At 43.0% G+C, this 22,164-nt stretch overlaps 1 protein-coding gene across 4 annotated transcripts in view; it reads right to left on the minus strand.

Moving 5' to 3' along the window:
• The window catches only part of TRIM2 (tripartite motif containing 2), a 97,610-nt gene that overhangs the window by 63,149 nt on the left and 12,297 nt on the right, over positions 1-22,164 (minus strand). Inside the window, exon 1 of one of the 4 annotated variants that reach the window (XM_026041679.1) lies at positions 18,413-18,428. The exons of 1 other annotated variant lie outside the window; for it this stretch is intronic. The gene's annotated coding sequence lies outside the window, so the exon portion shown is untranslated. Of the gene's footprint in view, positions 1-13,114; positions 13,458-18,412; positions 18,429-22,164 lie in introns of those variants that run through there. 2 more of the 4 variants (XM_026041677.1, XM_026041675.1) reach the window with 2 other exon arrangements.

The following is a 22,164-nucleotide window of genomic DNA, read 5'->3' on the forward strand; positions in this document are numbered from 1 at the left end:
ACAGGCGCCCTTTAAACAAAGTCACCCTGGCTGTAACTCCTGTGACTYCGCTCAGATTTATGTCAGGGATGAAGCCGCCCCTTTGTCCTTAAGCCTTGCACGACCCAGGGAAACRGTGTCTAGCAGGGCCAAGGCTGCAAACCCAGGTGCCATCCATGTGCGAGGCTTACCAGCCCAGCTGGAAAGCCTGTGTTTACCCAGAGGGTCCTGCCCACACCCCTGACCCACACAGCCCTCATCCTCTCTCTTGCACCCACTCCAGGAATCACAGGGAGGCTCCCAGCACCCATTCCAATTGCTGGCTGTGTTTTCCTGATGAGCTGATGATCTGACTCACCTCCTGCAGGTGGGAAAGCGCACAGGGAAGCGGTGAGCACAGGCAGCTGGAAACAAGCCAGCAAGAGGTGGGGATTGGGATCACCCCTTTCTCTTTCAAGCTAGCTGTCATTGCCAGAAACATCAGTCCCTTCTGTGGCGCAGCCTAAAATCATGACCACCAAAACCACATCACTCCTCAATGCAAAGTCCCAAAAGTTCCTGTGGCCTCAGGTTYTATTTCTAAACACCAAAATGTTTTAATATATTTTCCAGTGGGAAGTGAGATTTGATTTTAATTTAATGCAAATTTCTGAAAACATAGTAATTAGATTTTCATGGGCAAAAAAGGAAATATTTAAGCTTTCCACACCTGCAGACAAAGTATGTGGTTAGGAATCACCACTGTGCCTTCATGCTGCTCTGCAGGCTCTACAAGGCAGCTTCGAAGCTGTGTCCTTAGTGCCATCCATGTGGCTGTCTATCATTTATTCTTTGCTTAACAAAATACTCTTTTTCTTGCCTTCCTGTGGCCTCAGCCTAGCCTCAYTCTCCTCTTCCCAAAACACAATGCCAGCCTAATCCCATTTCRCCAGTGCTCCTGGAGAGGCTGGCAGGGGATGGCGGGGCCTCTGGAGGCTCATCCCAACCAGCTGCACCTGGGAGGGCCGGAGACRCCTCCCGCTTCCACAGCGCCAGCTCCAGGCCCCGCACTGGGCAGGGAGGAGGTTTCTGCGGGTTTCACTGGCCTGGTTACAATTACCGAGTGGGTTACAAGTCATTACCAGAGAAAACAAGCTCGGGTCACTAAGGAAATTGGGTAGTTACAAAACAGGGGAAAACTTCTTTTAGAGAATGCAGAGAATTTTATTGGCTTCAAAAAAAGCAAAACAAATGGCAGAAGCAGCAAGGGGGGAGATTGTGTGCAGATGTAGCACACTAACATATTAGGCTGCAATCAATGGGAACTTAGCCTTAATCCCAGCTTAAATCATGTGCATTTTGAACTTTGAGCTCTGGGACCCTTTCCTATTTAGAGAGCAAGCAACTCACTGTGGAAATAGTGAACCCTTTTGTAGTGCCCCACAGGGGCAAGAGAGGACCCAAAGACCCTGGGATGTGCCCAAGCTCCCGRAGGCCACATCCGACTGCAGGGAACGCTCCTGGGCTCCAAAAGGTGCGGYGAAAGTGCAGCCATCTGCCCCATCCCACCAGCAGCTCTCTCCGGCCAAGCCTTTCCACATCCCCCTGCAGCAATGCCACACCAGGGATCAGATCTAAACAGGATATCCACCTGGAAACTAATAGTGTAAACAACACCACAGGGCCAAGACCTRGATCTCTTCTTTGCAGCCACTAAGCAGCAGACTAGCATAAAAAGCTTAACTGCAGCCCAGAACACAAACTAGGTCTATACACAAAGTATTATAACATCTATGGAAAGAAACAAAGGTTAGACAGCTTATATATACACATATCAACTGACAATTTCTATCCTGTCTGTCACTAGGTTTCTAAATTGATCTGGATTAGCCTTTTCTGCCTTTATCTCTCTCTATAGTAGTATCTTCATCYATCATTCCACAAAACTATGAGGATACATTTACACTGCTTTGAAGTCCTACCACTGAAGATACAAACTGCTGTTTCTTGCATCCTCTATTTGATAAATGCAGCCTTCTAGAGCCAGCAACTAGTTATTATTTTCACAATTACACAATAACTAGTCAAGMAGGGTTTTTTGGTTTTTTTTTTTCTCTTCTCCCAACAAGAGCTTGTTGGATGACTTAATTGTTCTAATTTGAACTTTCTACAATTCACTAGGGTGCCAACAGGAGCTGGAAATTTCAGTGTGTCAAAAAATGGAAGCGTGGGCCACAAGCATCTCTACTCCATTCAGGCCAACTGATTCAATTCCTCTGTGCCCCTCTACCTTCACTCATTCCAAACATGGCACAAACATTCATTGAGAGACATGTACATGGGTAATGATTAACTCTGGGGATGTGGAGCCCAGTAAATCTGCAAGATTAAATTCTCCCTCCACCAGTTCACTCCAGAATTTCAGTCCTATATCCAGGGTTGGGGATGACTCATTCACTTCCCATGAGATTGTTTTTTTAATAATGCTGAAACATCCCTTGGCTATGATTTGGTTTAGAGACCACACAAATATTTTAGAAAGGCAAATATTCTGCCTTTAGAACAGAACCTCATTCAGAGCACCAGGTACTTTGAAAAGGAGCCACCAACACCAGCCCTCATTGCAAGTGGCACAAGATAACTTAACTCCACAAAACCCTTATAAACGTTCCTTGCAGGCATGGAGAAACGTGCCACGTCCCACCTGAGGTACGAGCTCTACACCATGGGCTTCCTTAAAGGAAAGGAGTTTTTCCAATTCCTCACACTTCTGAGGAGAGGCCTCTGGTAAYGCATTTCAGGGGAGATATTGAGGGGCCCTTTGGGAAGGCCTTGCCATCATATAACAAATAGGTGTGATTAACAAGAGCACTGCCCTCCAGAGAGCCATGACTTCTGCTCCTGTTACAGCTCTGCTCACACTGAGCTCGGCACTAAATGCCCCATTTGCTTCAGTGGGGCAGGACCAACCTCCACATCAGCAGGAGCAAAGGATGCTTGAAGACCGGCAGCTRTTAACCCATGGCTTAGATCAGCCAAGCAGGGACCCCTGTGCAAAGCAGCTGCTTTAACAGGCACTTTCCTTGGAAACGTAGGAGTGCCCCTGCTGATTCTGCCATCCCATCAATGAGGTCAGCCATGGATTCAGCAGAAACTAGAAGGAATTAACTTGCACTCACACATGCTCTTCCTCTGAAGAGCACCTCCCCACACACATGTGGCTGGATCCCTGCACCCTTCCCACCCTGGATCYACCAGACAGCTCTCCGTCCATGGCATCTCCCAGGCTTTCCACATCTGTGCTCCTTGCCGAATCAGGAGGGGGGAATATCAAGGAAATGCTACTCCCAGCTTGGCTTMTAACTCATTCCTACTTAGCAAGTCAAGAGAAAGTGGGCTAGTTACCCAGCATGTGGAAACACTTAAATAATTTAATCACCTGACATGCAAGTGCCAAAACACAGAGGCTGGAATCATCCACCCRGAGGAACAAATGCTTTTAAGGACAGTGGTGTGCACTTACCAAAGCCCCCTAGCCTGTGTGTTCACTATCCTCATACAACTGGCTAATAGGAGAGAATAGAGTTCAATATGTTCACGTTAGGTTCCTTATGATAACTAAAGTCGCTATGAAATCAAGGCCAGCCTAGTTTGCCAAGCACAGCTTTTGTTGTAGAGATCTTCTGAAGAGCAGGAGAGAGGAAAAAGGAGCTTASTATCAAAAGACACAATATTTCAGCATGTAAGAGAACCTAATGAAAGCGTGTGTCCCATGATTCACATACCATACAGCTAGAGCTGTCATGTAACTCAGACCAAACCACCAGACACCTGGACTTAATTATGCCATAGCATTTTACAGCAGCCTAAGGAAAGCAGTCTGCAGGTCGAAACACTCCCACAGARTAACTCCGGAGGCAAAGACACACCAGGACCTGGCTAGAAATGGAGCATCTCAGCAGACTGGGCATGCGAGTGTTTCTGCTAAAGGCAAGAACAAGAGAGAAGCCCCGAGACAAAGGGCTTCCTGCAGAAGGGAAGCAGCGATGCTTCCCGCTCCGTACAGCCTGTTCCCTTCAGGCAGGACTACTGAGCTGCTGCACCCTGCAAGGCTGCAGCTCTGCAGAGCCAACGGGCTCCCACTGGTAGAATTCATCAAAATACACAAACACGGTCCAGCAAAAMCAGCCAATTCATTAAATGCTGAAATACATAAGTTTTTATGAGTGTTTAATACAAATTCTCGCAAGAAAATACTTGKATAAGACTGTATGCTTATGCAGCAACCTGTAAACTCTAGGGRAAATACACATTAGAATATACTTGTAAATAGTACGGAAGGAAAAAAGGACATGAATGGAAATTAAATATGGTGGTATTTACCACCGGGCACAGTATTTCTGGCACACCAAGGAAAATCATATATGCAAAAGTAATCCAAATGCTACTTAAACTAGTATAGGCTTTATAAATGTATGCAGAAAAAGAAAAAAGTAAAATCTTTTTATAGCAATATCAAATCAGTTCCCTCTCTATCTGCTTTTAGTCATTATTTTTCACCTGCTATGCAAGAAAATCATCATTTCCATAGCAYTCAGCCTTCTCAGTGCTCTATAGCTAATGAACACGCTGCCTCCTTGCTCGAGCTAGGGCTCCCTGATTCACGTCAAACAGGCCCAGCTGCCTGACAGCCCAGTTCCCCAGCCCGGCCTTGGTGCTGACCCTGTCTACAACGTGGATTAAAGCACAGCCTGCACACTGCTGTTGGATTCACATGCAAGGAATAAAGTCCTTTGTGAAGCGACACTGCATAGAAGCAGCACTGTGTCTCTGCCCAGTGTTTGGGTGAACAGTGGGCCTTGAAAGTGTCTGTATTTGCTTGTGTGTCTGTCCAGGTCAGCAATGCAGCATGTCTACCAGGGGCTTCCTGCTCTGAATTGATCCTTGTTAGCTCTTGGTTGCCACCAGAAACATGTCAGAGAGCTCAGATCAGAAGGATGCTCTGACAAGTCACAGAATTAAGCAATTACTTGAACAAARAAAGACACTTTAAAGTTCTATTTCTCTATCATTGTGATGAGATTTGTGCAAAAAGCACAAGTCAGGCACAAGTTTGTCCTCACTGGCATCCCCTGACATAATGACACTTAAAACACATGGGAATCCCTTCATATTCCAGAGCAATCCACACAGCACCTTGCTTAAAGACGACAAATGAGAAAGTGCACACAATTCAGAGCAACAAGACAAGCACATTAACAGAGTGCAGCTCCCGAAAAACCTGCAAAGGGAATATTTGCAGATTTAGGATTCTGCCCAACTTCTCAGCAAGGCAAAGATTTCCATTTTCCTATTAGCATTTCCACAAATGAAGAGGTATGAACAAATCTTCCTTCTTTTCTTCCCTCCAGTAATTCCAGTTTCCGCAGCAAGTTCCAGTACTACTTTTCAGAACAGGAAGAACCCACAGAGATGCTAGATACCATCCCCAAAAGCAGGAATCACCACTCACATTTCTTTCTGAGAAGTACGATAATCTCATTTCTGTATTAAAAGAGTCTGCTTTGAGCAGTTAATAAAATATCTTTAGTAGGTGGGGTGAATTTTTCGTGCTAGATCTTTGCCTAATTAAAATCAAAGCAAAAAAAACAAAAGCAAAATCACGCAGTTATTCTCAAGAACAAGATTAAGGAGAAAGAAGTGYTGCATAAAAATGCAACAATTTTTATTGCATAAAAATACTCTGGTGCCTTTTCTGAGAACCACCCAAAATTCTACGCTTTGTAGCAAGACCCAGAACATTAATCAACAGGGAGAAACTTCATGCCAAAATCTATTTTAAAAACATACGAACTTACTAATTTCACTGCATCCTAACACATACATTTGTAGCTATGTGTTAGACCTATTATCTTTAGTCACATTGAGAATTAACTAATATTTGAAGTAAGCCTGCTTTGGATTGCTAACTTTTGACACTAATTAAAGACTTCTGTCCTTATTGCATGAGCTGTTAATGAGTAATATCCCATTTTTTTCCTTTCCAAAGCAATTCTACAAACCATCATTAAAAAAACTCAGAACTTTTTGTTTAGGGAACAAACAACTAGAATAAGTCTCTAGATTAGATGAGACCAAGCACTTCTTGTTTGTGGAAAGCCTTTTCATCTCCATTCATGAGGCTGACTTCACTCACTGTGAGGGAAGCCTCAGTCAGCAATTACAAAGAAAATATTCTTAACATGCAAGCAGATAAAACCAGAAACCTCATTCAGGTARATTATTTTGTTCTAAAAAGAAACATTTTAGATATACCAGGAGGCCCTCTAGAGTTGTCAGGACTGCTATCAGATTTATGTGAAAGTTTGCAGAGACTGGCATATATAAGCCCTGCAGCAGAGGAAAACATTAAACAAGACACGTGAAACCAGTTCAACAAGAGAGATGAGATTCAGGTCACAAAGCACTGAAAGTTTTTACTGTAAGGAAGAGTATTCCCAGGGGTGGCTCTCTCAGAAAACAGTACCTTGTATATTACTGCCCTGTTGTAAAAAWGCTTCATGTCAGTGATGTTCTTTCTTGCACTAACACTATTCCCTCACTATTAGGGCTGTTTCTTCACTATCTGGTAGTAAGCTGGCCAGCTTCAAGACCTCATGGTGGACAAGTGGGCTGCAATAGGTAAGCAATAGCAGAAGGTCTTGATCCTGAGGGAGCCAGTAGGATCTGTGCAGTGAATGAAACCAGATGAATAGAAAAAAAAAAAGACTCCCCTGTGACTGTATTTCTGAGTTGGCTTTCAGTGGGATCATACTTTGTCTAGAGCAAATAAGACAGTTAACAATTGTTAGCAGCRACAATGGAGGCGCTCATTGCGCGCGCTGCAAAATGGCGGATGGAGGTTCTGCACCACTCGCACCCAGCTGCGCTCCGAATCAATTCCTCCTTCATGAGAGTTGTGCTGTTGGAGCATCTGTTCCGGACTGCAAGACAAACAAACTACTATGGGCTTGTTTGTACACAGGCCCATTGACAGTGCAGTAAGAGACAACGATCCCTGATGCAGGGAATTGCACTGTCAGCGTGACAGGCAGCGCTACTCCTAAGCTCCTTACCTGCTTAAGCCGAGCTCTCTGGAGTAAACACCTTTATTAAAGAGATCACCAGCAGCACAGGGGATTATACAGTGATGCCTTGCCAGTTCCTGCTCTGGCCACCCTCAATCTTTCCTCAGGGACAAATGGGAAGGTGTATTTCAAGGAAAAGACTTTGCAGAGGATAGTGCCACAGTAATGCAAGGTCTGTCACTGAAGTAACAAAGGAACCTTTTCCAGCTCCATAACTTAGGGCTTCATAACATCAACTTTAACTTCTCCTTGGACTAGCTGGCCTGGGATCAGGGAACAGTGAACTTTCTTCTGAAGGCTCTCCACTACATTCACATGTGTGATGTCCTGTCTATCCAACTACCTTATCTTCAAACAGAGCAAAGACTTTAAGAAAACACTTTAAAAGCAGAAACATTAAAAATACCTTACTTCAATGATGTGAGCATTGGTTGCCTCAAGAAGATAAACTGATATTTGTGGAGAAATAAACATAATGGTATTTTGCACTGCAATCCCTCCCCTGTCAATGCCAATGATGACTAAGATATGAGTATTTCTGGACAGAGTGCAATTACTGCTTCAGTGCATAAAAAAAAGATCAAGGCCATACTAATATACTAATTTATTACTAGGTGACCCTGCGTGTGCAGGGGGGTTGGACTAGATGGCCTCTAAAGGTCCCTTCCAACCTTAAGGATTCCATGATTCCGAAGGGAAGCCATCATGAGTTCCTAGTAATTGCCACAAAAATAATGGCTTCTTTTCTCATTAACAACTATYGATTCCTAGAAAGTCTCTGAGGTCCACGCCATGATATTCATTATAAGCACTACACAAAGCTACCCACGCTACAAGCATCACTGCTGTTCACAGCATCCTCTTAAAGTACATTCAATTTGAAATTGCACAGCCTAGATTTTGTAGATAAAAGATGACTTTGGCCATTCCATGAGATAGAATACTATGATGGTCRGAAGTCCTTTCAGGGTGAAATTTTACCACAAAAATATACACTATGAGCTACATTCATTTGTAGGATGAATCTTGGCCCAGTGCTAACACATATAATGCCCTGGGAACTCCAAACATGCTAATATAATTTGGGTGTTAGTTGATTTAACTCTTCAGCCAATTTTCAGCCTCATTGATTCACTTTTACATAGCAATTACCTAATGCCTCAGCATTAACTAATGACTAATTTAAAAKCCGAGGGCAGTATATTCTGTAACGAGACTACAACCAGCTCCAGATTCAAATTTGTCAGCAGGCCAGCTCTCAATGTCAAGGGAACACAACCCCATCCTCCTCCTCTAAAAGCTAGGACCAGGCACCTGGGAGTGACCATYTCTGTGTTCTGCCAAGGCACCAACAGACACCCACTTCAGTGAATCTCTATTCAAAATAAATGCAACCCTAGCTGGTTCACTGCAATGCATTCAACAGAAACAGCTTCGCTTTCAGGCTGCACAATGTCTTAGCTCTTTAAAAAAAAAAAGAAGAAAAAGTCCTCAAGTGACTTCCCCCAGAATCAAAAAAAGCACATTTAACTTTTTTGAAAAACTTTTCTAGTCTTTAAGATTAACCATTTTTCTGAACAGCAAAACTGCACTGCACTGATGTGGTTCTGGATTTGCCATATTTAAAACAGAGTCATCACTTTCAGGAATGCTTTGAAATTAGTGAATGATAAGAAAGTTTCTTAGCCTTCTTAGCAGTAATCCAGATCACTTTCAGGGATAAATTACTTTTTCCTGACTTTCTAGCTTATCCATTTGGGAACCACATTATGGCCTTATCAAGATACCTGTCCTATTATTCCTGAACTAAATGAGTTCCACAAAATCCTTTCAAAGCACCAGCTAACCAGATTGACAAAATACTGCTTTATCCATCTAGATCAAGGTGGATTAATGATTAATTGAATGCTTGCAAATAATCTTCCAAAGCTGTTTTTTGTTCACTGTTTCCTGTATGCAAGAAAGACGTTTGATGAGTACAATAGCCCTTCATGTCAGCATGAAGCAACAGCAGCTTCCATTTGTTTASATTCTTGCAACTGCTTTGCAGAAGAAACAACACAGGCACTGTCAGAATATTTAATTTCTGGSTGATACCAAGGCCCACTGTTAATTCTGAATTACACCACCATGGATACACACGTTGCAGGATCAATGGACAAGGGTAGATTATTGCAGAGCATAGTTTCAAACCACAATCAACAAGATTCAAGAAACTCATCTTTCAAACTGCAACTTGGCTCCCTGGGCTTCTTCAGAATTTTTATTTCTGCATATACAACCAGGTTCATGCTCTCCTAATAAAATGGCACTTAGCCATAGTGATTTGAACAGCACAATGTGCAGAGAAAATATTTATGCAATATTGCTCAGTTATGATATGCATTCAGATGCTATAGCCTTGCCACGTGAAGGAATATCTAAATAGTCTATAAATCAAATGAGGTAGGAAAACCTTCACAACAGAACATTATTATAACATGTCTTCAGAAACCAGAGGTTTTTGTCCAGYGGCTTCTGATTGCCGATTTGGTCCAAATTTACTGTCATCAGAACTGCTACCTACTTTATATCATATCTTTCAAATAACAGTATCATATCTTTCAAGTAACAGGTAGCAAAAAAGGTCAKGCTTATATTCTTTTCCTCCAGAAATCTATTTTCCCAGCTGTCTTAATCATAGCACATGATCCACAATGAGTTAGTTTGACAATATGTTRACATATGTATTGATGTATGTTGCTGCTGTTTCATTCCAACAATTAGCATAGCACTGAGATGTAGATGGTGTAAATAACCACAGGTAAACACACTTCATTAAATTAATAATGAATATTACTTCTCTAGTAAATAAGTTTAAGTTTTATTAACTGAGCAGTTAATAAAGCACTCTAATCATTAAGGTGGACCTTCATAAGTGACCCAGAACTACTTTTGTCTATTTTGGTCAGTTRGGTTAATTTCAATTAATATACTTCATTAACTCAGCAGCCGAACAGGAACAGCCTAAGGGAGCTACTGCCTTAGTACAAATCAGGAGAACAACTTTCAAATGAGGTCACGTAAGTTTTCTTATTTTAGTTTACCACCAGTCTCAAGTCCTTATCTACACAGCCTCCAGCATCCTCATGGTCAACACATTTATAACATATCACTAATCTCTGCATGCTGACTTCAGATACGATAGACAAATAAGCAAATTGGTAATGGCACGATAAGGGTTTTGTCAGATAGACCACATATATTTGAAATATTTGCTGCTTCTTTCCCTTCTGGCTAAGTTTTAGAATAGCTGGGGCCTATRCTAGGTTTGGGTTCCCTTTAGTACCTAGCACAGTCAACTTCCAATAGCAGCAGTGTCTGCAGGTGCTGGAACAGCATTCCATGACATGAGGAATAAAATGTTAATGCCACTGCTGTAGTGAGAATTTCTTATCAAATACAGTGATCRATGTTTAATGAACTGACCTCATTAACTTGCATCTGTTGAGAGTCTGACACTGTACAGGTACTTAGGAAACAAACAAGTCCTGCATAATAACATTTAAAACAAATAACTGATAAACACATGTATTTCCTCAGATTTTCTTCTCATACAAAGTCTACAGAAAAAGAGTAACATCTCTTGTTTACTATTCAAAAATATCAGGTGAAGGTTAAACAGATTGTATCTATATGGAGACTGCTGCTTGAAGGTCAGCTTCCAAAACTTAACCAAGGTAGTTTTGTTGTGAATTGTTGTATTACCTGGCACCCCAGTTCTTTTTGATTCCTCAAGTAGATGAGCATGCTGGCATCTAGCGAACAGATTTAAGTCTTAGTGACTCTTGAATCACTAAAGTGATTGTARAAAAGCAAACAAAAATCGGCAGAACACTGAGAGCAAAGATGGAAGGATTCGTTTCTACAAGATGTTTATCTGATTCATAATTCTTGTAGGGAACTGAGAAGTGAGCCCAGAACGCTGAGTAGAAAAGACCAACAGGGAAACTTKGTCTTTTCTATGTCTACCCTAAAACCAAAGTCACCAAGGAATGTGAAGCTCTCCATTTTGAAGAGGGCAAAGCTGAGAGGGGTCCCCTAGGACTAGGGGTAAAGGTTGCTAACACAGAAGAATTTGTTTCCTTGCAGAGAACTTTGAGTAACATAAAACTGTCCTAAAGCAATGGAGAAAAAGCACATGAGTACTGGAAAGGACTACATTCCTTTTCATTACCTCAGTAAAGGCTATTGAATTTGGTACTATGGCCTTGCTGCTGACGGCTCTGTAGTGGGTTCTACTGCAGTGGCAGCACATGCTGTGTTTCTCTTAAGGATTTTTTTTCTTTGTTTTCCTTTAACTGCAGCCAGTTGCTAACTGGCACATTCACTGGCATAGAACTTTCCTTAGGCTACAGAYAGGGCCAACCTCAAGGTAAACAGATTTTAGCTGATCACCCAGGTGCACTCCCCAGCCTTCCTCAAGCCAAGTGGTTCCACACCAGCTCTAGATATTTGGAGGTGTAGGTGGAAACAAGGTAGGCAGCCTGATCCCAGCTCTGCTTCTCTGATCTTTACGAGGGGGTGAAGCTAACAGTGGGATGTTGACATACCAGCAAGCACGGGAATGCACGGACTTCAGTGCCTGCAAATGAAGTTACAGAGCACCAAGGCCCATAGGAGCAAGAGAGACTCCTGCTCAAAGCTGCAGGGGCTGCTTCATATTCAGAGAGGTTCTGCCCAAAGTGTTGGGGCATGCGCTGCTGGAATCTCAGCCTGCAGCTGCTCAGGGAACTTGCCCAAGTTTCATCCACATCAACTTGCATCAGGAATAAAAGATKTGGGAAGAAAACTGCTATACAATAAAAAGCGCAATAGGAAAGGCAAAAAAAAAAAAAAGGTTTTTTTTTGGTGTTTTTACATCTGTTAGGTAGATCCCAGAGCAGATTTCAAAATAAAACACCTCTGAAAAATTTCAATGTATGCCCCATATCTTCCTAGAAGAACTTTTGACAGTATTCAGGACATGTATGAATCATTTCTCTGCATTTCAGGGACTTACTCAGGGGATTTCAACATTTAATCTGGACAAGCAGTGGATTAACTGCTTTCATCTGGTTGTCCACCAGCTGACAACCTTTCCCTGCACACACGGCATTTGATGTCTGCCATTTTAATATTTAGACATTTTTGTGAGAGACGTTGTCCTGAAAGGTCACCACTTGTCTGAGCAGTTGGCGGGCTGCCATTCAGCCCGGGGAAGCTTAGCTCCGCCAGCTGTCACCAAAAATGACCATTTTAGCTGAGGAACAGGGAGGCTACGAATTTCAGTTTGCGTATGAGGAAGCAATGGAGACAAGAGGAAGAAAAGCTCTGAAACCACCTTTCAGATGTTGCAATCAAAATACCCATTTCTATATAAACATCTGCAAGATGAGAATAATGTTTTACAAAAGCAGCTTCTAAACAGCCGATTGAACAAATATGCCAGTGTTAAAACTGTGGTATCGAGGGGGTTATACCACAAGTATGTCAACAACAGAATTTGCAGCAAAAAATAAAAATACTATATAAACAATCTCTTCCAAATCAGTTCATGACATTCACTTGTTAACTCTGATAACTGTATTTTCCCACGGCTCAAAAATCTTTCCCCAAGAAACAACAAATCCTGTACAGCAAGCAAGCAGTGTGACACAAACTCAAGCAAGCTGCCTGCAGCCCACATTTCTTGTGCATTACCCGCCATTGGCGCTGGGTACTGATTACAGGCTGTTAGCAAAAAGCAGATTTCATTCACCACTTACAAGAGCTCACCATAAACTCAGTAAGAAAGTGATACTACAGAAGCTTTGAACTAGAAAGGCTCCAAAAAAACAGCGCCAAAGCTCTGTTTCTATAGTGCTGCGACACCAGCAAATACCAACGCTGCAATACAGAGAAACCTGCAGCTTTTGGCTGCCTCCCGACCCCCACGTTCTGCCGCCCTCGTGCCGCAGAGCGGCACCTTCCCGCTCTCCCGCTCCGTCCATAAGGCATGCGTTGCTCACCGTGCCACGGTCATGGCTCTCACGGGCTGAGACGCGGGCTTACCGGGCTCCCTGACGACCACAGTTTGCTTGCACTTCCAAATACAAGCTGGGATCGAGTTTCTGAATTAGAAGTCCAGTTCTGCATTTATGGATTTTTCAGGAATAGATTCCAGGCGAAAAAAMCATGAAAACATGGCAGATTCCTCTCTTGCACGTTCACAAGCAGCCTATTAGTGCTGAAGCAGCTTTGTCACTGCATACCCTATMTTATCTATCCTAACCAGAAAACCATCTCTCTAGAAGCACTCCCTGCATTCGCTTGGCTTCTCCCCCTCACAGGCAAAGCAGCAAACAGGCATCCCAAAAAAGCAGCTAACACAACCACGAACTGTGCTGGAAAGCTTTCCTGCATCCCTTCCCCTCAGCAGCTTTTGCACCGAAAGGCAAAACAACACTGCAGAGGAGCATTTCCCGTCAGACCGTTTCCAGCTTTCATCTCTCTGCTTTCTCAACCAGAACACCACGGTAGAAACCTTAATTAGCAATCTGAAAGCAGCACCCAGGCAAGAAATACTTACATGTGCAAGTATATTTGCGATATTTGTTCGCTGATCCAGCGACTGGCGATCACAAAGGAGAGAAAGAGCTTTTTAGGCTGCCTTTCAAGCCTCGGAGCCGTGAAAAGCAGGCTGCTATCTGAAAGCTGCTCATTTTCTATATGCTGTGCCCTACTTGCTTCCCATGTGCATACAGCACAGCTGCCAGGTTTAATAACCATGTCAGCCTGCTTTCCCCATAGCGCGGCAGAGATGACAGGATGAAGACGAAGTAGCCAGCACATTAATCTGTAGTTATGGCTGCACTAAGCCTTGAATGAATATCACGGTTTTACTGCCCTTGAAGGGCAAAACAAAATAAATCTGCGCTGTTTGTCTGCTGAAGAAACTATGCAAAAGGATTCTAGAAATGCTAATCCTTACTTGCCCCAGTGACATTCAAATATATACAAAAAACCCTGCTCTTTTTTCCTCAGTTAAAAATCTTAAAACTCATGTTAATTTTTTAGCATTTCTGAGTATCCATTTTTCCTAGTAACATGTACTTGTACCCCAAAAGAGCAAAACCATTAAGTGACAARATAAGGGATGTAAGGGAACATTTTTCATTCCTGTCTTTGCTGATTTATCTCAAGAGGGACAGGAGATAAAAGGGGAAAATGATCTTTTACCACTTAAATTGTCCCAAGCACAGTTGTTCCTGGAGCACTGCTGTTCAATATTTGATGTGGTCAGTCTCACTGCCAAGGCAGAGTGTTTCCATGCCTCCCGCTGCCACACCAGCTCCATGGGAGGGAAGCAAGAGCAAAGTTTACACGACAGGAGAGYGGTGTCGGTCACGCAATCAAAAGCTACAAAACAAACCCAGAAACATGCGGTTTAATTCATAACAACGCAGAGACCCTAYGACATCTGTGCGCGTCTTTTCTCCCCCATCTCATTCATATTCCCTGCACTCCCCTTGGAGGCACCTGGCTCTGCAGGGAGTGGTTTCTGTGGAAACTCCGGACACTCCATTTTCCCCTCCAGAAATGGTTCCCATGGCAACCTTACATAACGTATATGGCCTAGATTCTTTTTAAAACTAACGTAGCACCGAAACTCTAATTAATAAATTGGAGCTGATCTGTCTCGAGGACAAGACATGCAGTTATTTTAAAACTGTATTAGAAATGCTGGGTAAAGCCCCCAAATGTTACTACCAATTAAATCACAGCTTAGGGGGCACTGTCGCTCCATCRCTCCGACAAAATAATTGGCAAATTCCAGCAAACTAAGCCTATTATGTGGAATTTGTGGGAAGTGGGGAGGAAGGGTGGCATTTAGTTGACATTACAGCTCAATGTAGCAATCAATACTGCATATTAAAGCGCAGAGCTTTTTTTTTTTCCTTTTTTTTTCATGTATTTATTCTCCCAGCAAAAGGAGCTTGCTTAATGGCAAAAGCTCAGAGGTAAAYACACTCAAAATTGAAATATCAGCTTCCAAGTCGCTCATTGGACATTAGGAAACTGCACAAAGTGGGAGCAGTGGCTGAAAGGAGGGGCGAGGCGGAGAGCGCAGCGGAGCAGGAAGCACCAGGGCCCCTTGCTGCCCACCGAGCAGCAAGAGCCCTGCCTGCATCCACGTGGGAGAGGGCACATCCACCACRTCCCGCTGGGACACGGGATGGGGGTTGTGCTCGTGTGGGGTTGTGCCTTGCAAACCTGCAGCTGCAGACCCGCCGCGCTGGCTCTGTGAAAGCGGCAGTCGCACAACAAATGGTCAGTGACCCTGGTGAAACGCACGGGCAGATGTCCCCCCTCCTGCCGCCAGCCCCTTACYGATGGCCTGGATCAGAAGCTGAAGTGTCTGGACGGCTGAGCTGCCCATTTACCTCCTGCAAAGATCAGCGATTCCTGTTTGAAGCATGTTGTTGGGAAACTTGAGTAAAATCCTGCTCTTCTGGGGCAGCTGTGCTGTGACTCAGCAGATAAGGATCTCTCCTGATGCAGCAACCTAGCAAATCTCAGTAAAAGATACATAAGAATATGGAGTGTTGGACTTCTCTCCTCTCCTCCTCTACAGGAGAATTAAAAAAAAGAATCCTGCCTGCCAAGCATTTCCCTGGACCTTCAGCAAGGTCCTCAAACTCCCTTGCATGACCGAGCTCTCCAGGTGGGACAAGGCAATCGGGAAGCATGGCCTCAAGGCCTGGTAGCATCTGTGCTCCTTTCCTCTGCTGTGGAGACACTTTTACAAAGGAGACTTATGCTCCTTGAAGGCAAGGGGTTATTTGGGATGCTTCTTCTCAGAGCTGAAGCTCAAAGCCAAAGCAAGATTCCACAGGAAGCTGCTGGTGCCACAAACAACAGAGCTAGGGACATTCCACAAGGCAAAAATCCCCAAAGAGGGGGTTTCTGTATTGGAGAAAGCTTACATTTAAAAAGAAAAGCTTTACTGAAAAACTGAAAATATTTTCAAACTTTCCTTTTCTTTTTAGAGGCAAAAGATTTAGTAATTCACTGTGGTTGATACAACCATATCCAGCGCACAGAACACGAGAACTGAGGTTCAAAGACCAGAAGTCAGGCTTGATGGCTACCTAACATTTAACTTAAGGTTTACCAAACATCACACAAGGTTTCRGTTCTGTGAGGTGCATAGCATTGCCTCGGTGGTGGTCAACTTTCTCAGGTTCTGTTGGAATTAGTCATACACCAATCTCCTTTTTCTCAGTAAAGGAGAATGTTTGATGCTTTCACAACTTCTTGTGAAAAATAYTGTTTGTTTGCATAAGTAGACTTTATAGGTTACCTGAGGTATTTAGTGCAATGTATGGAGGGCTTTTCTTTTTAAAGTTAACCTTATACACACAGTTACATTACAGTTAGACAATGTCAAATGAAATAGGTGTTTGATGGCCAAGGAAAGTTACTATATTCCAATAAAACAAAAGATCCCTAAAAGATGAGAAAGAGCTAAACTGTCACTTGTAGAGTTCTAATAGTTTTGCCAAGTAAATCTTTGAACTTCAGAGAGTTCATGGCACAAAGACAGCAATAGAGACAAATTAAGAAATTATGATAACACAGTAAGGCAAAGAAATGAAGCCAACAACTCACTAAAAAAATTAGAAACAAAGATCCAGATGAGAAGATTCAGTTACTTCCTGTAGCTATGCCAGTTCTTCCAACATTGTTTAGCTCGAGCACAGCAAAAGCTGACATATCTGCATGGCTCTGGACCAAGCTCAGTAGTGTCTAGCCAGCTCAGCATGAATCCAACATGAACTTGCATCCATCTCCATTTACATCCAAAAATATATTCCAGTTTATAAGCATTTTCTGCTTTCTCAAGCATAGGATAGGCTGTTTGGGCACCATGCTCAGGAGAGAGCATCTCACTAGGCACTCGTGTACTTCCAATAAGTCAACCCAGGAATGAGCCCTGCAGTACCTAAATTCCTTCTCCCAAATTCTTGCTTTAGCTTCCCAAGCACTTCAAGCTACCCTAGACATTRTTCCTGATCACACACTAAGTGACCTGGCTGAGAGGCTGCTGAGAAGGAGGTTAGACTCATGAAATTCTACATTCTCAGCAGGCCTCGGTCGCACAGGGAGGCGGCTCTAACTCGTGAGCTCGCTCCCAGCTTCCTTCCAGCAGGGAGGTAACTCACTGCAGGAGCCCAAGCTTTCCCTGACAGCCCACGATCCGCAGTAATAGTTTCTAAGTGAATAGATGCAGAAAACCAGTAACTGGGGCACAGTGACCTGGACGTCACCCGGCACACATCACTGAGCACCACAGCAAGCCCACAGCCTTCCATAACTGCCAGTGGTTATCCAAAACCACRTCCATCCTTTGCTGCAGGGCTCATTATGTTTCCCACATCTTTTCCTAAGGCATTGCATCAAGCTTCTGAAAGCAGATATTAGCAACTAATATTATATACACCAGACTCAGGCATAGAGAACAGGATCAATATAATATTTGTATCATGTTACATTACTCATTTCAAAGAAATCTTTAGACTAAGCAGCATCTCTCTTACCTCCATGTGAGATTTTGTATAACACATGCTAGTTATACTTTCATGGTATTGAATGCTTGCCCGATTTCTATTGTTTTTAATGCCACAATATGTTTCCCCCCATGGCCCTACTATAAACAAAGTCCTTTCTATTTACTTGGATTGACGTAATTCAAACAGAAGAGGGGGAAATTTTAGCAGGAAACAAGTGAGAGACAGACTGACAAAGAGACAGAGGCAGGAGTGTCAGCTCCTAACCACAAGGTGCCTTGCTACCTGCAGATCTCCTGACAAGTTTGGCACTTAAGCCATCCACAGGAAGGACATCCAGAATCCAGCACATTAGCCCAGAGCTATCAAATTTAGCTGATGAGAAATGCTGAGAAAGATCTTAAACTCTCTTTACAAACTGGCTATTCTCATCTGGGCTGAAGAAAAATACCCAGCTCCAAGGGGGATTCATACATACCCATCATCTTCAGTCAGTTGCCTCCCAGCACCCTTCCTCACAAAAGCCAGGGAAGAGATGAGAGACAACCACAGAATTATCTAAAGAGATGAGAGAATGAGGCTCAGCTTCAACTAATAACAAGATGAAAGTTTAACCCACATTCCTTTATTTAACCATATATATTTTAGAGTATTTTAAAGAAAGAATTCTCCTGAAGCTCTCTCACCATTATCCAACAGTGAAGGGACCAATAAAGACCACTGTGTAGTATAGCCAGGCAGTTGGCTAGCACTAACCTGAGACATCTGCTCCCTGCTTCAGTTTTTGGCCATTCTTCAGGAGTAGAACCAGGTTTGTGTCCCTCATTGCATGAGCTCTTTCCTGGGATTCAGCAGGTGCTCTCTGAGGCCTCTCCATAGAGGACAGACATGGAGGGCCTTCTCCAACRGGCCAATGTGTCCAGCTATGTGGGAGATACTGTTGCTCAGTTCTTGCTGGTGTTCCGCATCTCCAGACTCCAGGGGAACGTGGAAGGTCTTGAAGAGCTACATTTCTGCCTGAAGGGATTAAGGTGGCCCTTAGGCCAGAACTTTTCCAAAAGAAAAGCACTTGCACTGCACTGACTTTCAGATCAAGCCTTCCTGAATTCTGGCTTATCCCAGGGAGCAGGCAGACCCTACATCTGGCCTTAGTCCCTGTGCYCAGGATCTCACTCGAGTTCAGCCAAGGAAACTGTCATTATGGGGATTAAAACTAATCTGATTTCATCTAGCTAGAACACACAGGAAACAGATCAAAGGTGAATTTCTGCCTGGGTTTCTCATAGCTTTCTATTTCATTTAACTTTCCCCACTGCCGGCCTGCCTGCTTCATCCCTTGTTTTATAAACAGAAATCATTGCCAAGGCTCTGACAACCAGGCCTCAAAATAGTGACAAATAGCATAAGATGATCTTGTAGGCTTCATTAAAGGCAGATTAAAAACTGACAGTCCCCAAGGTTTTTGCGATATGATTGCATGACATGGCCAATGAACTAGTCACTCCCCAGGGTGAGGTACAGAGATGATGTTCAAATGCCTGGAGAGGGGAACATAGACTATTCCATGAAATTACATGCTTTCACAGTGCGACATGCAAAGCATTCTCTACACAAGGCGCTTCACCCCAGATAAACCCTGTGACTAGCTAAATACAAGTCTTATTCCTAGTTAAATTCCTAGTGAGCTGGGCCTGTTTTCTCTGGAGAAGAGACGGCTCAGAGGGGATATGATTAATATGTRTAAGTTCAGGAAGGGAGAATGCAGGGAGGAAGGGGACAGGCTGTTCTCACTGGTGGCCAGYGATAGGACGAGGGGTAATGGCCACAAGCTGAAACACAAGAAGTTCCGTCTCCAGGTGAGGAGCAACTTCTTTACTGTKAGGGTGACAGAGCAGTGGAACAGGCTGCCCAGGGAGGTTGTGGAGTCTCCTACTCTGGAGGTCTTCAAAACCCACCTGGATGCCACCCTGTGCCACATGCTSTAGGTGTGCCTGCTTGAGCAGGAAGGTTGGACTAGATGATCTGTAGAGGTCCCTTCCAACCTTAAATATTCTGTGAATATTCTGTGAATCTGTAAATACAAGTCTTATTCCTAACAAGGCTGCATGATATAGAAAAATTGAGACCTATGTAAGGCCCAAGCTCAGGACTTTTTTCTTTTTTTCTCTTATGCCATGTGCATAGCTCTCACTTTATTTAAAACTATTTTTTGTGAGAAACTTTAGTTTGTCCACAGTATTACTATATCAGAGTAAGAACATACAGGACTAAGTTCACAGCAACACTGTCCTGGAGGTACAAGAGACTCCTAGCTCTTCTCAGACAATTTTCCTTGCTCTACAGGGTGATGAATCTTTAAGTTTCTGGACACAAAGCCCACAGAATAACGCTCCCCTTTTCAATCTACATTTCAAATATTTTCCCCTTATATCACTAGAACCAATAGACTGATCTAATCCAAAATGTTGCACTAAATGTTACTCGTTTGATAACCGCTACTCCAATGAAACATACACTGAATCAAATGCTTTGACACTGAAATCCAACAAAAACCTAASCAGTGATCTTGGCTTCCTTTGCAGGTGCAGATTAAATACAGCTGAAAGGAGYCACAGAGGGTCAGATCAGCTACAGCAGATGAGGCTGCATTAAGTGATTCACCTTCTGTAACACTGAACCATAGAAGAGGGAAATTCACCACTGACCCGTTGGAGTTAGAGTCCTAGCAGTGCAGGAGTGAAAGCCAAAAATTTCATCCATCCTCCATGCCATATTTTGTCTAGAAAGGCAGGAAAAGCAGGTACATGGCATTACTATTGAAAAGCAGAAATTAAATCTGCAAGTTTCTATTAAACAGAGGTTCTAATATAGACAAATAATTGTCCGAGTTTCATTGTTTCTCTGCTAAAGCCTGGATTACATATATATAAGTTTGGAAGAGAAAAACTAAGTGCTGTTGAATTTGTTTCAGGCTCAGAGCACCACATCCAAGGCACAGATCCTGGGTTCCCATGCTTTCAGTCACATGCAAGAGCCCTTTTTGATGCTGTAGGCTCTGTTTTTGACAGCTATTCACAATTTCAATTACATCTGGTCATGCTTTAACATGGTTATATCTAGCACAAGCCTCCTGAACACAATTCACTAAATATCTTGTGGGCTTGGGTCTATCAGGCTTTTATAATTAAAYAGTTTTGCTTACTATTATTATAGACAAGCAGGCAAGAGCTAGTGGAATCCAGGTGTGAGCATATGTGTGGAAAAGACATCAAATTTGAAAGGGATATCAAGTTTGGAACACAAATTATTCAGAACACAAATGGTGAAAATTCCACCCTTGCCTTGTTGATCTTCCTTATTCTTCCAGCATTTTAGTGTCCCCACCTACAAAACACAGGGATTACTCAAAGCCATTACCATAATCAGCACTCATGACCTCTCCATTAGCACTTCTAGGCCAGGAAGCTAGAAAAGGAATATGAAATAATTACATTCAGTTTCCCTGCTTCATCCAGATGGCCTGAAGACATGTTGATGAGGCAGGCTGCTGTGACGGCGTTTGTGCCTGGCAGTTCTGAACCAAAATGGATGTTTCCAGACTCCAGACACATCCAGAAAGAACTTTCCACAAGCAGCACTAAGTTGCAATGCCTTAGTGTYTGTTAAATTAAGGAAATAAGTTAAACCACACAAACCTAACTTTTTCACCAGGAAAATCATATGCTAATCCAACATGATTAACACATTCAGCCAGCTAGATCTCTTTATGACTCTCACACAAATTTAGAATGAATCGAGCAACTCTCGGGCATGTGGGGGCTCCAAGCAGAATGGAAATGATGAAAGCACTTATTCAAAACACTTCTAAGTAATTTTTTCCAATGCTGCAGTCCAAATCAGCTATTGGAATGGATTACTTATAATTTAGGCATCACATACTATGCCATGCCTGCAAAAAAAGAATAATTTCCAGAGAGAAACAGAGTGCTGARTAAATCACTGAATTAAGACAAAGATTGCTGGGGAGGAAACAGCTGCAGTGATGAGTGCTAGCAGCGTTGTCTCCTTCCTCCCTTCGGATTTTGCACAAGTCAAAATTGCACAGGGAGCTACTGGGTTTCTGGAATCAACACAGCTCTGGTTCCATCAGCAGGAATTAAAGGTACGAGTCTTGCTCTGCCATCGTTTTCCCTAGACAATGCAGAGATTGGTTTAGACAAATCTCAGATAATCCCAGTGCTCCAACTAATCTTTCGACTGCAGAAATTGCTAACTGCCTCCTGCTCCTGTGCTGAGCCTGGAATCACTGAATAGAGAATAAGCTCCTGGTTTCTTACTGCTCCTACATTTACCTCAGAAAGTGGTTCTACCCTGACCTATTTTTCTGAAAACTGAACTTTTCCCCACAATTTCTCATTTTTCCCTTCAACACAAAGCTTGAGAATTAAAAAGCAAAAACCAAAATAAACAACACAAAACCTTCTCCAAACAGTCTTGCTCCAACAAAT

This window comes from Nothoprocta perdicaria, unplaced genomic scaffold (genome assembly GCF_003342845.1).
Source record: "Nothoprocta perdicaria isolate Ctin4 unplaced genomic scaffold, notPer1 scaffold_29, whole genome shotgun sequence".
Taxonomy (NCBI): domain Eukaryota; kingdom Metazoa; phylum Chordata; class Aves; order Tinamiformes; family Tinamidae; genus Nothoprocta; species Nothoprocta perdicaria.